Below are 14,199 nucleotides of genomic sequence, written 5' to 3' on the forward strand. Positions count from 1 at the left end.
AATGCTGGAGACATTAAAAAATTAAGTGTTGAAGGGGTGTGGTATGCAATAATTATAGCCTGTATTTATATCCTCACCTTCAAGTTTAACAAGTCTCACTTCCCATCAGTGGTTTCTCAGCAAAGGAAAGCAATGCTGATTCTGCGTTCATTCACCAGAAAATCTGGAAGAGCACTGTCCAAAAGAAGTACAGGGTGAGACATGATTAAAAAATTTCTAGTAGCCACATTTAAAAAGTAAAAATGGGTGGAATTAAGTTTAAAAATACATTTTATTTAGCCAACATATCAACAGCATTATCCTTTTAATATGTAATCAATAAAAAAATTATCAGGGAGGATATATATATATTTTGGCACCGTGTCTGGGAAATCGGGTATGTATTTTACACTTACAGAACAACTCAATCCATGTGGCTACTGGACGGTGAAGTCCAACACACTACAATACTACTAAGTATACAAAGTATCCAATCACATGCTTTTTGATGTTGTCTTTTACTTTTCTTACCGTGGCAAATTACAACGAGGGCGGTTAAAGAGAAATTTCCACCATCAGCATCTTCAAGGAGATGCACTGCACATATCCAAATTACCCTTAAAATACACAAAAGGCCTGCAAAAGCAGTCATTTGCTAAACAATTCAGCAAAGTCCACAACATGTGTGAGGGTTTCATTCATCCGAAGAGAACAGAGCTCACCGGGAGGTAGGCCGTTTAAGAAGTACAGTATTTCATAGGGTGCAACTGGAACAGGGCACGATGCAATTCCGGGTAAAGCAAGAATCTGAGTGCGACTCTCCGGCAAGGCACCTGACTGAACCTCAGGGGAAAGGCTAGGCCGCCGCTCCCTACAAGCCTGCCGCGGCGAAGGCTGCAGCGTGGCCCCTGCGCCCGGGGGAGGTCCCCGCGCGCCTCGCGGCCGCCCGCAATCCCCACTAGCTCCCTGTGAGGCCAGGCCCGCCGCCAGGCACGATGACCCCACAGCGCGGAACGCACTCCCCGCCGAGACGCCCAGGCCTTTCAACTAGGCTATCTTGGGCCCTTCGCTGCACTTGCAGCGCTCCTCAGAGCGGAGACGCAGCCCGAATCGCACTCACCGACCTGAGGTAGCAGCGCTGCCGCCGCACAGCCGCTTCCGGTCTGGACACCGCCCCTCCCGCCTCCGGAGCCCGGACGCGGACAAGATGGCGGCCGCTGCTGCGCGGCTAGTGACCTGGACCACTGGGCTGGGGCCCAAGACCCCACTACCACGCCTCGGGGACGCACAGCCGAACCTCGGCCTTGGAAGAGGAGTTTCCCGCCGCGAGCCCCGCCCTTCCCCGCTCGGGAGGCGCCCCGTCTCGGGCGGGGTCACTGGCCAGGAGGCCCCGCCTTCCGCCAGAAAGCCCCAGGCCCGCAGGCCCCGCCCATGGGTCTGCAGGCCGGATCCCCGGGTTCCTAGGCTGGGACTGCCTCTCAACCACCTCTGTCATTTTCAAGTAAGGTCACACACTCTACGTCACTGGGTCGGTTTTAATTTCTATTAAACATATTTTTGCAAATGATGTAGTAGGAGACGAAAGGTATTTGGTTAATGATTTATTCACTCATTTAGTTATTCCACAAACTTGTCTTGAGCACCTGTTATGTACCCAGCACTGTGCCGGAATGCTGAGGAGACAGGAGTGAGGTAAAAAGACACGGTCCCGCCTGGAAACGGGCAAAGAGAGCGATGGCTTGGTAGAGCTAACACAGTGCTACTCGGGAGGGACGCTCGCTCAGTCTCCGGCGTCAGCAAAGCTTCCTTAAGGACCACTAGGCTGAGATGAGAAGGATGAGTATGGGATTAGCGAGGAAAGAGAACAAACAGTGCAGTGAGAGCTGAAAAAGAAGAGCCTTCAGGACTGAGGAAGAGCAAGTGCTAGGTAGGAGAAGACAGCAGTAAGGAGGCAGTAGGTATGGATGAGTGAGCAGAGAAAGCGGGGAGAGACTAAGATGCTGACACAAAGGGTTTGGAAACCAGTTTAGTGAGTTTGGATAGACTTTTTCCTAAAGGTAGTGGTAGAGTCATCGAAAGTGTTTAATCAGGCAAGTGGTATGATCAGTTTTTGTGCAGTGAGCTGGAGGGATGGAGTATCAGAATGAGGAATGACGGAAAGGCAGGTTACCAGTGGCACGAAGAGTGGGCATGGAGAGAAGTGGGTGCCCTGGGGAATACTTAGAAAGTGGGATGAAGAGAGTTTGGTGATTGACCAAGTGAATGACCGTGAAAGAGGATTCCAGGATTTTTGTTCCCAAACCTGAGTGAATGGTGCTGCCCCAGGTGTCACACGTCTGAGCCCGAGGCAGTCTTCAGATGTCTGACAGTCTTTGCTTGCCTGTTCATGCTTAAACGTGGGTGGTCTTGTGCTTGTGGGGGTGATGGCTATAAACAGCATAACGAGCTTTAGTCCTGATGATCTTCATGGCAGATGGTTTTGGTAAGATGATGAGTTTGGGGAGAGTATTGCCTTTCCAATCCTGCCATTAGAAGAGTATAGGCTGAAGAAAGTGCTGCATTACTGAGGGGAGACACGACAGTATTCATCACTTCAAACGCTATCTTGCCAATCTTCTCAATGGCTGTGCCCCTGGCCTCAAACCCCCACAAAACCTCAGATCAATACAAATCTTTACCTTATCCACTCCTATTATACATAGTTGACTACAACTTTTCTGCTCACACTCAGGAGCTGACACTGCCTCCTACTTCAGAAAGAAAAATCTATTAGGTAGAATTTCCACAGCCTCCCACTACTTCCTCCTTCCCTTCTCCAATATGTTGATTCTCTCCCATTCTTATCTTTTTAGGTAACAAAAAGTAAAAGGAGGAACCCTGTACATTTTTCCTCTTCTGAGACGTTGCACCATCAATTGCTCTGCTTCCAAGTATCTTAGCCTCTCCATTTCTACTGGCTCTTTACTTTCAACACATACTCAAGTCATTCCAATTTTCTCTTCAGAGGACCATATTTGCTTTCTGTAATTCCACTTCCTCTTGTTTCCCTCGAATTCACTCCATTCAGTCCTTTGTGCCCACTATGCCACCAAAACTGCTACTTGTCAAGGTCACATATGACCTCTATGCTGCCAGTTTCAATGGCCAAAGCTTCACCCTTGCAACTTCTGTTTTTCTTGACTACTTCCTCTCTCTTGAAATATCTCATTCACTTGGTTCCATATAATCACTTTCTTCTGGTTTGTCTTTTGTCTCTGTGACTTCACTGTCCCTTAAACATGGCAAGCATGCTCTTGCCTCAGAGCTTCTTCACTAGCTATTCTCTCTGCCTGGAATGCATAAATCTACATGACTCATACTCTCCCTTCACTCAGGACTCTACTCACTTGTTACTGACTACCTATAAATTAGCTCCTTTGTTATTGTCTTCATGATATTTACCACAACTTCACATATATCACTATTTACCACAACTTCACATATATCACCATCTCTTTACTTTCCTATAGTTGTCTACTTCTAGACTGTGTCTTCTCCGTATCCCCAGTTTTCATTCTGTTGTTTTTTTTTTTTTTCCTTTTAGTAAGAAGAAATAACTCTACATTCAAATTTGAGCAGGGCATTTGGTGACCCACTTAGACATGACATTCCTTGGCCTCCCTTTCAGCCAGGTAAGGCTATATAAAAAAGTTATAGATGTGAGTAGAACTGGATCATGTCCCTTAAAATGAAAGCTCCTAGCTATACACTTTCTCTTCCCTCTTCCTGCTGTCTGGCAAATGGCAAAAAGAGATACAGACTGGAAATGGAAGCCATGTATTAAGGAAGGCAAAGCTGTTCTCACTAGCCTAAGTCATATCACCCAAGACGTCAACTACGACTGAATGATCCACTATTTACATGCTAATGGCGCATCCGTGTTCTTCATTTGCCTCTTCCTTCATATTGGCCGAGGGCTATGCTATGGGTCTTTCCTTTTTCTGAAGACTTGAAATATCGGTACCATCCTACTACTAACAACTATAGCCACAGCATTCATAGGCTATGTCCTCCCATGAGGCCAAATATCATTTTGAGGAGCTGGGGCATCTTCTCCCTTGGATCAATCAGAGACTTCTGGACCATTATGTAAAAGAAAATAAATTTTGTTCTTTAAAAAAATCATTGTTTGTTTGGCCCTGTTAGAGCAGCTTAGCTAATTCCCTAACTAAAACAGAGGAGCTTTGTCTACTTTATTTTCTGCTTAATCCCCAGGATGTAAAACAGTGCCTAATAAAGAGTACCTGGTCAACAAAAATTTGTTGAATAAATACTAAATCAACATCTTTCTCTAGTCTACATGCCCCTCCAGCTAATGTTCTTTTTTCAACTTCCTTTTCCACTCAAGCTTTGTGAAAGTATATATTTTTTCATATTGCCACCAGTTCCTCTGAAGCCCCTAACAGGAATAAGGGACACTTTTCTCAGTCTTTTTGGAAACTGATTCCCCTTCTCCACTAAAACAACATCCTTGTGGGTAGCAATCTTTTAGTGTAGAACTTTGGATTTCCTTGAACACCTGTTGCATAGGTATCCAAAACACATTTAGTGAGCTGGGTGAGTGCTTTATATCTTTTGGAAACAGTAAACCATAGCAGAGAACTTGACAGACTGGTCTGAGATGACACTAGTTGCTTTTACTAAACATGTGTTTTACAGTAGATCCTAAAGCTGCTGTAGTTCAGTCTCATTATTTTGTTTTAAATTTAAACTTTTGTATCCCTAATAGGATTTTTTTTAAATTTTTTTTTGAGATGGAGACTCTCTCTGTCACCTAGGCTAGATAGCAGTGATGCAGTCTCGACTCACTGCAACCTCTGCTTCCCGAGTTCAAGTAATTCTCCTGCCTCAGCCTCCCAAGTAACTGGGATTACAGGCATGTGCCACCATGCCCAGCTACTTTTTGTATTTTCAGTAGAGACAGTCTTTCACCGTGTTGGCCAGGCTGGTCTCAAACTCCTGACCTCTAGTGATCCACCTGCCTTAGCCTCCCAAAGTGTTGAGATTACAGGAAGGAGCCACTGCGCCTGGCCAGGATGTTCTTTTTAAGCTTCTTCATTTATGTTGTGGTTATCAGGACAGGATTTTTGTTACAGTTTTAAAACAAAAAGGATAGCAGTTGAAGGACAGCCAATTTATTCCTTATTTACAGCTGCTCCTGGCAGCAATTCAGTTACTACAGTAATGGAACATTTTGCGGAGTCTGTGACTGGCTAATCCCAATTCTTTTTATTTCCACATGAACAAAATCATTCTGTACCTGAGAGCAAGTTTCACTTTTAGATGGAGGTTGAGGAGGTATCAAGCTGAAATGAAGGCACTGTAAACATGTACCATGGCTTAGGAAATCTTTTCACAAAGGTTGAATATCAGAAGATCTGAGATATCTTAAAATAGTGGCCTTCAAAATGTTTTCTAGCATATACCCAGATAAATTTCTAAAATCAGGACACTTCTTCATACATTTTGGGATTAACATTGTCAAAATAAATTCACATAGTTGTCAGGTATATGATTTCTAATATCTTTAAAATCTTTAAATTGTAAACAACATAGGGCTAGGTGTGGTGCCTATAATCCCAGCACTTTAGGAGGCTGAGGCTAGTGGGTCACCTGAGGTCAGAAGTTCAAGACTAGCCTGACCAACAAGGCGAAACCACATCTCTATTAAAAAATACAAGCAAAATATTAGCAAGGCATGGTGGTGCACACTTGTAGTCCCAGCTACTCAGGAGGCAGGAAACTCACTTGAACCTGGGAAGCGGAGGTTGCAGTGAGCCAAGACTGTGATACTGCACCCGGAGCCTGGTCAACAGAGACCCTGTCTCAAAAAAAACGGGTTTGGAAAAATTTGACAAAGCATATCATGTGAATTCAGATTTACCTCAATACCAAGAATTATGTTTAAATAGGACAAAGAAGATTTCTTTTTAAACTTTTGTTTTAAGTTCATGGGTACATGTGTAGGTTTGCTATATAGGTAATCTCATGTTATGGTGGTTTGTTGTACAGATTATTTAGTTACCCAGGGATTAAGTTTAGTTCCTGTTAGTTATTTTTCCTGATCCTCTCCCTCCTCCCCTCCACTCCTGGTAGGCCCCAACGTCTGTTGTTGCCCTCTATGTGTCCATGTGTTCTCATCTTTTAGCTTCCACTTATAAATGAGAACATGCACTATTTTGTTTTTTGTTCCTGTATTAGTTTGCTAAGGATAATGACCTCCGGGTCAATCCATGTTCCTGCAAAGGACATGATCTCCTTCATTTTTATGGCTGCATAGTATTCCATGGTGTATATTTAGCACATTTCCTTTATCCAGTCTACCACTGATGCGTGCTTAGGTTGATTGCTTGTCTTTGTTATTATGAATAGTACCACAGTAAACATACATGTGCATGTGTCTTTATAATAGAATGATTTATATTCCTTTGGATATATATCCAGTAATAGGATTGCTGAGTCAAATGATAGTTCTGTTTTCAGGTCTTTGAGGAATCGCTACACTGTTTTTCACCATTGATGAGCTAACTTGTACTCTCATTAACAGTGTGTAAGTATTCCTTTTTCTTGGCAACCTTGCCGGCATCTGTTATTTTTTGACTTTCCAATAATGGCCATTCTAACTAGTATGAGATGGTATCTCATTGTGGTTTTGATTTGCATTTTTCTAATGATCAGTGATGAGCTTTTTCTTCATATGCTTGTTGGCCACATGTATGTCTTCTTTTGAAAAATGTCTGTTCATGTCCTTTGTCTACTTTTTAATAGGATTTTGTTTTTGCTCATCAATTTGTTTCAGTTCCTTATAGATGCTGGATATTAGACCTTTATCAGTTGCATAGTTTGCAAAATTTTTCTCCCTTTCTGCAGGTTGTCTGTTTACTCTGTTGATAGTTTCTTTTGCTGCGCAGAAGCTCTTTAGTTTAATTAAATCCCATTTGTCAATGTTTGCTTTTGTCACAACTGTTTTTGGTGTCTTTGTCATGAAATCTTTGTCTGTTCCTACATCCAGAATAGTATTGCCTAGGTTGTCTTCCAGGGTTTTATAGTATTGGATTTTACATTTAAGTCTTTGATCCATCTTGACTAAATCCATCCATCCATTTTATATATGATATAAGGAAGTTTCAATCTTCTGCATATAGCTAGCCAGTTATCTCAGCATCATTTATTGAATAGGGAGCCCCTTCCCCATTGCTTATTTTTGTCAGCCTTGTTGAAGATCAGATGGTTGTAGGTGTACAGCCTTATTTCTGGGCTCTCTATTCAGTTCCATTGGTCAATGTGTCTGTTTTTGTACCTGTACCTTTCTGTTTTGGTTACTGTAGCCCTGTAGTATGGTTTGGAGTCATGTAGTGTGATGCCTCCAGCTTTGTTCTTTTTGTTTAGGAGTGCTTTGGCTATTCAGGCTCTTTTTTGGTTCCATATGAATTTTAAAATAGTTTTTTCTAGTTCTGTGAGGAATGGCTTTGGTAGTTTGATAGAAATAACATTGAATCTCTAAATTGCTTTGGGAAGTGTGGTCATTTTAACAATATTGAGTCTTCCTATCCATAAGCATGGAGCATTTTTTTCATTCGTTTGTGTCATCTCTGATTTCTTTGAGCTGTGTTTTGTAGTTCTCCTTGTAGAGATCTTTCACCATCCTGGTTAGCTGTATTCCTAGGTATTTCACTTTTTTTTTTTTCCTGGCAATTGTGAATGGGATTGTGTTTGTGATTTGGCTCTTGGCTTGACTGCTGTTGGTATATAGAAATGCTATTGATTTTTGTGCATTGATTCTGTATCCTGAGACTTTGCTGAAGTTATTTATAAGCTGAAGGAGCTTTTGGATAAAGACTATGGGGTTTTCTACCTATAGGATCGTGTCATCTGCAAACAGGGATAGTTTGATTTCTCTTCCTATTTGGATGCCCTTTCTTTCTTTCTCTTGCCTGATTGCTCTAGCTAAGACTTCCAATACTATGATGAATAGGAGTGATGATGGAGGGCATTTTGTCTTGTGTTGATTTTCAAGGGAAATGCTTCCAGCTTTTGCCCATTCAGTATGATGTTGGCTGTGAGTTTGTCATAGATGGCTGTTATTATTTTGAAGTATGTTCATTCCATACCTAGTTTATTGAGAGGTTTTTTTTTTTTAACATGAAGTGGTGTTGAATTTTATCGAAAGCTTTTCTGCATCTGTTGAGATCATCATGTGGTTTTTGGTCTTTAGTTTTATTTATGAGACAAATCATGTTTATTAATTTGCATATGTTGAACCAACCTTGCATTGCAGAGATAAAACCTACTTGATCATGGTAGATAAGCTTTTGATGTTCTTCTGGATTTAGTTTGCCAGTATTTTGTTGAAAATTTTTGCATCAAGATTCATCAAAGATACTGACTTGAAGTTTTCTTTTTTTGTTGTGTCTTTGCCAGGTTTTGGTATCAGGATGATGCTGGCTTCATGGAATGAGTTAGGAAGGAGTCCCTCTGCCTCAATTTTTTGGAATGGTTTCAAGTAGAAATGGTACCAGCTCTGGTAGAATTCATCTATGAATCTGTCTTGCCCTGGGCTTTGATTTCTATTTTTTTAATTGGTACTCTACTAATTCCATTTCAGAGCTTGTTATTGGTCTATTCAGGGATTCAGCTTCTTCCTGGACTAGTCTTGGGATGGTGTATGTGTCCAGGAATTTATGTATTTCTTTTAGATTTTCTAGTTTATGTACATAGAGGTGTGCATAATATTCTCTGATGGTTATTTGTATTTCTGTGGAGTTAATGGTAATGTCCCTTTTGTTGTTTCTAATTGTGTTTATTTTGGATCTTCTCTTTTTCTATTAGTCTAGCTAGTGGTATATTGTATTAGTTTAAAAAAAACAAACTCCTGGATTCACTGATCTTTTGAATGGTTTTTTTGTGTCTCAATCTCATTTAGCTCATCTCTGACTTTGGTTATTTCTCGTCTTCTGTTAGCTTTGGGGTCAGTTTGCTCTTGGTTCTCTAGTTCTTTTAGTTGTAGATGTTACGTTGTTAAATTGAGATATTTCCAACTTTTTAATTTGGGGATTTAGTGCTATAAATTTTCCTCTTAACACTGCCTTATCTGTGTCCCAGAGATTCTGGTACATTGTATCTTTGTTCTTACTAGTTTAAAAGAGCTTCTTGATTTCTGCCTTAATTTTATTATTTACTCAAAAGTCATTCAGAAGTAGGTTACTCAGTTTCCATATAATTGTATGGTTTTGACCAAGTCTCTTAGTCTTGATTTCTAATTTGATTGCACTGTGGTCCAAGAGAGTGGTTATTATGACTTCAGTTCTTCTTCATTTGCTGAGGAGAGTTTTGGGACCAATTATGTGGTTGATTTTAGAGTAGGCACCATGTGGTGATGAGGAAAAATATATATTCTGTTGCTTTTGGATGGAGAGTTCTGTAGATGTCTATCAGGTCCACTTGATCTATTGCTGAGTTCAGGTCCTGAATATCTGTTAATTTTCTGCCCTGTGATCTGTCTAATACTGTGAGTGGGATGTTGAAGTCTCTCATTATTATTGTGTGGGAGTACAAATCTCTTTGAAAGTCTCTATGGACTTGCTTTGTGAATCTGGGTGCTTGTGTGTTGGGTGCATATATATTTAGCATAGTTAGGTATTCTTGTTAAATTGAACCCTTTACCATTATGTAATGTCCTTATCATTTTTTATCTTTGTGGTTTAAAGTCTGTTTTGTATAAAATTGAGATTGCAACTCCTGATTTTTTCTGTTTTTCATTTGCTTGGAAAGATTTTTCTCCATTTTAAATTTTGAGATGGGTCTCTTGAAGAGAGCATACCAATAGATCTTGGTTCTTTATCCAGCTTGCCATGATGCCTTTTAATTGGGGAACCTGAAGCCATTTACATTCAAGGCTAGTATTTGTTCCTATCCATATTTTGGCTTAAAATTAATATTTTGAATTCTATTTTTGTCATTTCAGACATCTCAGCCTAGTTCAAGAACCCTTGCTGGAGAGGTGGTGTGGTCATTTGGAGGAAAGAAGGAACTCTGGCTTTTTGGGTTGTCAGAGTTCTTGTGTTGGTTCTTTCTCATCTTTGTGGGTTGATGTTTCTTCAGTCTTTGAGGTTGCTGACCTTTGGGTGCTTTTTTTCTTTCATCCAGTATAGTGATCTTGAGGGTTTGGTTGTAGTATAAGATGGATTCAGCCAACTGGCTTTGGTTTTGGAAGATTTTAGGGGGCCAATGCTGAAGCTTTCAACTCCTGGACTGTGTGCTGTAACTCTGGGGGACTTGTATTGGGCCCTGATGTTGTTCTCTGAATCCTTGAGGTTAGGAATCCACTGTATGAGGGGTGAGGTGGGGCGGTGAGGTGGTTCAGATTGTGTTCACTACACTCTAATGGGTAGTCTTAGCCAAAGCATTTTGTAGTGCAGTAACACTGGGATCCATCCTTATCTGCACATGGCAGCAGTAGTGACAGCAGAAGCACGGTGCATGCTTGTTGGCTGAAGCAGGGTACTAGTGGGTGCTAGGGTACCTGCTTCCATGTGGGCATTCACCACAGTGGCAGAGGCAGCACCGCTGGGTGGGGGTAGGTGGTGTTTGCAGGCAACTGTGCATGCAGTCCTGCTGGTGGTCACAGGACTGTGTTCTCTGTGTGCTGCAGGCAAGTGGAGAATTCACTGTTCTCTGTGCCTAGTTTAACTTTCAGGGCAGTATTGGCACAAGGGCAGGGCACTGGTGGGAATAGGGCTGGCTGGCTCTGTGCCTACCAAGACACCAACTGCAATGGTGGTGGTGGTGGGGTGGGGTGGGGTGGAGTGCATTCTAACTGAAGCAGTCGCAGGGCAGGGAGCATGCACACACTGCACTGGTAGGCAGGTAAGGCAAAACCTGCTCATGCACATGTGCTCTGGGAAAGCAATACCCGGGCTTGCTGTGGGCCTGGGGAAACTACAGTGTAGGGAGGGAGCAGGCAGGCCATGGGGGCCACCCCTCTGGAGCTGTCTGCCAGTCAGGCATGGTCTGCCAGTGCAGAAGCTGTGAAGTGAGCCCCCAGGGCACCTAAGGCTGCTCTGCAAGCAGATGTGGTGAGGCTGGGTTCCTGAGAGAGGCCAGCAGACAAAGAGATGCTCAGGTTGAACTGGCTGAGCAGTTCATATGATGGGCAGGATCACCCTGCAGAGTTCAGATCTTACAGTTTCCCTAGGGCTTAAGTCTCCTATGGGAACAAGTTGAGCCTGGAAAAATGGGCTTCCCTGGGTGTGCTCCACTATAGCTGCTCCTACACCATACCCTCTAAGCTCTGCCTCAGCTGATGTGCTGTCCATACCACTTCTCTAAGCAGCTCTTCCTGCCAACTCGAGTGTCTATGCTGGTCAAGGGGGTCTCTTCCTGCTGGGATTCCGGAGGCCTGTGGTGAAAATGGGTTGCTCCTTTCCAGTTAAATTCATTCATTTTCCTGGAGACAATGGGGCCAGGAATGAGTCCCAGTGTTTGGTAGCCTCATGCACGGTTCTTAGCTTCTTCCTCCTTCAGCCCAGCTTCTGTGTCTTCCCTCCATCTACTCTAGGTGCGTTCCCTCTGAAGATCTGTTAGGCATGCTTCAGTCCTCTTGGTTCCTTGGTGGCAGCTGTTTTATCTGGCTGTGTCTGGTCAGCCATCTTGCCCTCCCACCAGAATTTTTTTTAAAATATCAGAAAAATAGTTCGATTGCTTTAAGTTTTATGTAGCTTTGGACTTTTAAAATGTCAGAACATATTTACTTACTAAAAGTGATTTGGAAAATTATGCCTTTGGTTTAATTATTGGTAACTACACTGTCATTCTCTTAGCCTTGTGTATTGAACTAGGTTCAGAATCAAGTTTGTGTAGATTCTGAACATGTTATGAGAATCTGATTCATATATTTCACCTGTATTTAAAGATTAGCATTGGATTATTTCACATTGCATGCTTGTATCAAAACATCTTATGTATCCCACAAATGTATCCACATACTATTTTAAAAAATAGTGCACAAACATTTTTAAAAAGATTTATAAAAATAAATGAATAAATATTAACATTGGAATATTTCACAGTTGTCAATGTGGATTGTTTCCACCAATAACCACTGCTTGATCTATATAATTAAATTTTGTAACAAAGATTTTATGATTAAGCTGTTCTTCAATTGTAGGAAGTTTTACACTATTCTATTTTTTTCTTCTTTAACTTGTATTTCCATTCCACTTTTCCCCACTGGATTATTTATTTATTTAAAAAACAATTATATAAATATATAGCATATATTCTGTGTCAGAGATTTTTAAATATAGACCCATTTAACATACTATCTCAGCTTAGGTTTCCTGGGAACCAGATTCTAAGATGGAGACTAGGATGTAGGATATTCATTAGGGAGTATTGTTTGGATCGGCACCTGAGGATGGAAGAGAAAGAAGGGAAATTAGGCAGGGGGGAAATTGAGCAGCTATGCAATATCAAAAGAAGGCCTCAGCCAGCCCATGGGTAACTCTGGAATTGGACTGGTCCTTCAGAGTTGTCCTGAGCTGAGGGCTGGGGCACAGGCCTTTATACTGTTCCATTGATGTGGATGTGTAATTGAATGTGAACTGTGCCTTGGGAGAGGCATGATTTTGAGTGAGGCAATTTCCTCAGGTAAGGCAGTCCCCAGAGAAAGCTAACAGCTGAGGCTACCTGCTGGCACCACTACCCAGAGCTGAAGGAAGTCACTAATGACTGACAAAAAAATCTGGAGGTTTATCACAGGGTCTACCACATCTTCATCACAACTTTATGAGGATAATACTGTCATTTTTCCTATTTTGCAGATGAGAAAACTGAGGCACAGAGAGGTGAAATAAATTAGGTAAGCTCATACATTTCTTAAATGATTGCACTGGGATACAAACTCAGACAATCTGGCACTAGCTTGTGCTTCTAACCACTGGCTCATGCAGTGGCCAGTGGAATTGCCTTTTGATCTAATTATATGCTGTCATTAGAATAATCTTTTAAAGCAGGAGTTAGCAAACTTTTTGTAAACAACCAGATTGTAAATATTTCCAGCTCCTCAGGCTATGCTGCCTTTGTCACAACTATTCAGTTTTGTTCTTGTAGTGCAAAGGCAGCCATAGATAGTACATAAACAAGTGTCCATGGCTCTGTGCCCACAAAACTATAGAAACAGGTGGCGGGCTGGAGTAGCTTGACCCCTGTCTTAGAAAACTATTTAAAGATAGAGGAAACACTATGGTTTACTGTTACAAGAATGGAATATTACTGAATGAAACAGCTATAATGATCCTAGCCTTATTTTAAAAGGATAAGTTTTAGCAGTAGATTTCTCTGTGTGGTAGGTTTAAAAGTGATCATTATTTTCTTCATTATGCTTTTCTGTGTTTTCTAAATTTGAATGTAATTGTTATGCACGTTACAATATAAAATGTTCTTCATGAGAAAAAAACGAATGTTATGTTATTTTTAAGAGTATAATTGGAGGGGTTAGAATGCTAAATTCCATAATAGACACGTCATAATCCTATACCCACAAAGTTAAGGCACAAATAAGATTCAAGCAGCATATTAGATGCTTTATTAACTGGAGCAATTTTAGCATGATGACTGCAACATGGGTAATGCTAACATTTCCTGCCTTTCTCATTGCTTTTTCACAGGGTCTCTGTTTCATTTGTGGGTAATTTGGTGCATTTCTTCTAATGTGCAGTGAAGCACTAAAGTAGCAGCTATCAAAATTGTTCTCAAATTGGCACCGTTAGTCCCAGTAAAACCACAGCCATTTTACTGCCTGATCTCTATCCCTCACTGAATAGGACTTGAGTAAATCACATTTGGGATTTTGAAACAGATGATGTGGCTTCATTCTGCCAGTCTCTTGGCTCCCACAGCTACTGCCCTGCTTTAGGTCTTAATTACTCCTCACCCAGACTGTAGTCTCCCCAGTTGGACTCTGGCTCCCTGGTTCCTACACATTTACTCTAATTCATCTTTTCTGTGAGGCCAGATTGATTCCTCTGAAGCATACGTGATGCTACCCTTTACTTAGGACCTTTCATTCACTTACATTCCCTATAGATCAATATCCATACTCCTCAGCCTTGACTTAAGGTGTTCATGTTGCAAGTTATAATGGTTGAGAGATGAGAAAAAACCTTGTATTTTCAATGAATC

The 14,199-nt window shown here is 41.5% G+C and overlaps 2 protein-coding genes across 36 annotated transcripts in view; one reads left to right on the forward strand and one right to left on the reverse strand.

Moving 5' to 3' along the window:
* The window catches only part of MIOS (meiosis regulator for oocyte development), a 41,679-nt gene extending 40,373 nt beyond the window's left edge, over positions 1-1,306 (reverse strand). For 2 of the 7 annotated variants that reach the window (XM_035254931.3, XM_009002383.5), the window contains exons 1-2: positions 1,104-1,306; positions 78-174 (exon numbers count right to left, since the gene is read on the reverse strand). The gene's annotated coding sequence lies outside the window, so the exon portion shown is untranslated. Of the gene's footprint in view, positions 1-77; positions 175-510 lie in introns of all 7 variants that reach the window. The other 5 variants (XM_078342722.1, XM_035254928.3, XM_078342721.1 and 2 more) reach the window with 3 other exon arrangements.
* Positions 1,163-14,199, forward strand: part of COL28A1 (collagen type XXVIII alpha 1 chain) — a 196,372-nt gene continuing 183,335 nt past the window's right edge. For 17 of the 29 annotated variants that reach the window (XM_035254916.3, XM_017975340.4, XM_035254919.3 and 14 more), the window contains exons 1-2: positions 1,163-1,480; positions 12,840-12,877. The gene's annotated coding sequence lies outside the window, so the exon portion shown is untranslated. Of the gene's footprint in view, positions 1,481-3,562; positions 3,651-12,839; positions 12,878-14,199 lie in introns of all 29 variants that reach the window. The other 12 variants (XM_017975339.4, XM_078342703.1, XM_078342705.1 and 9 more) reach the window with 2 other exon arrangements.

This window comes from Callithrix jacchus, chromosome 11 (assembly GCF_049354715.1).
Source record: "Callithrix jacchus isolate 240 chromosome 11, calJac240_pri, whole genome shotgun sequence".
Classification (NCBI taxonomy): Eukaryota; Metazoa; Chordata; class Mammalia; order Primates; family Cebidae; genus Callithrix; species Callithrix jacchus.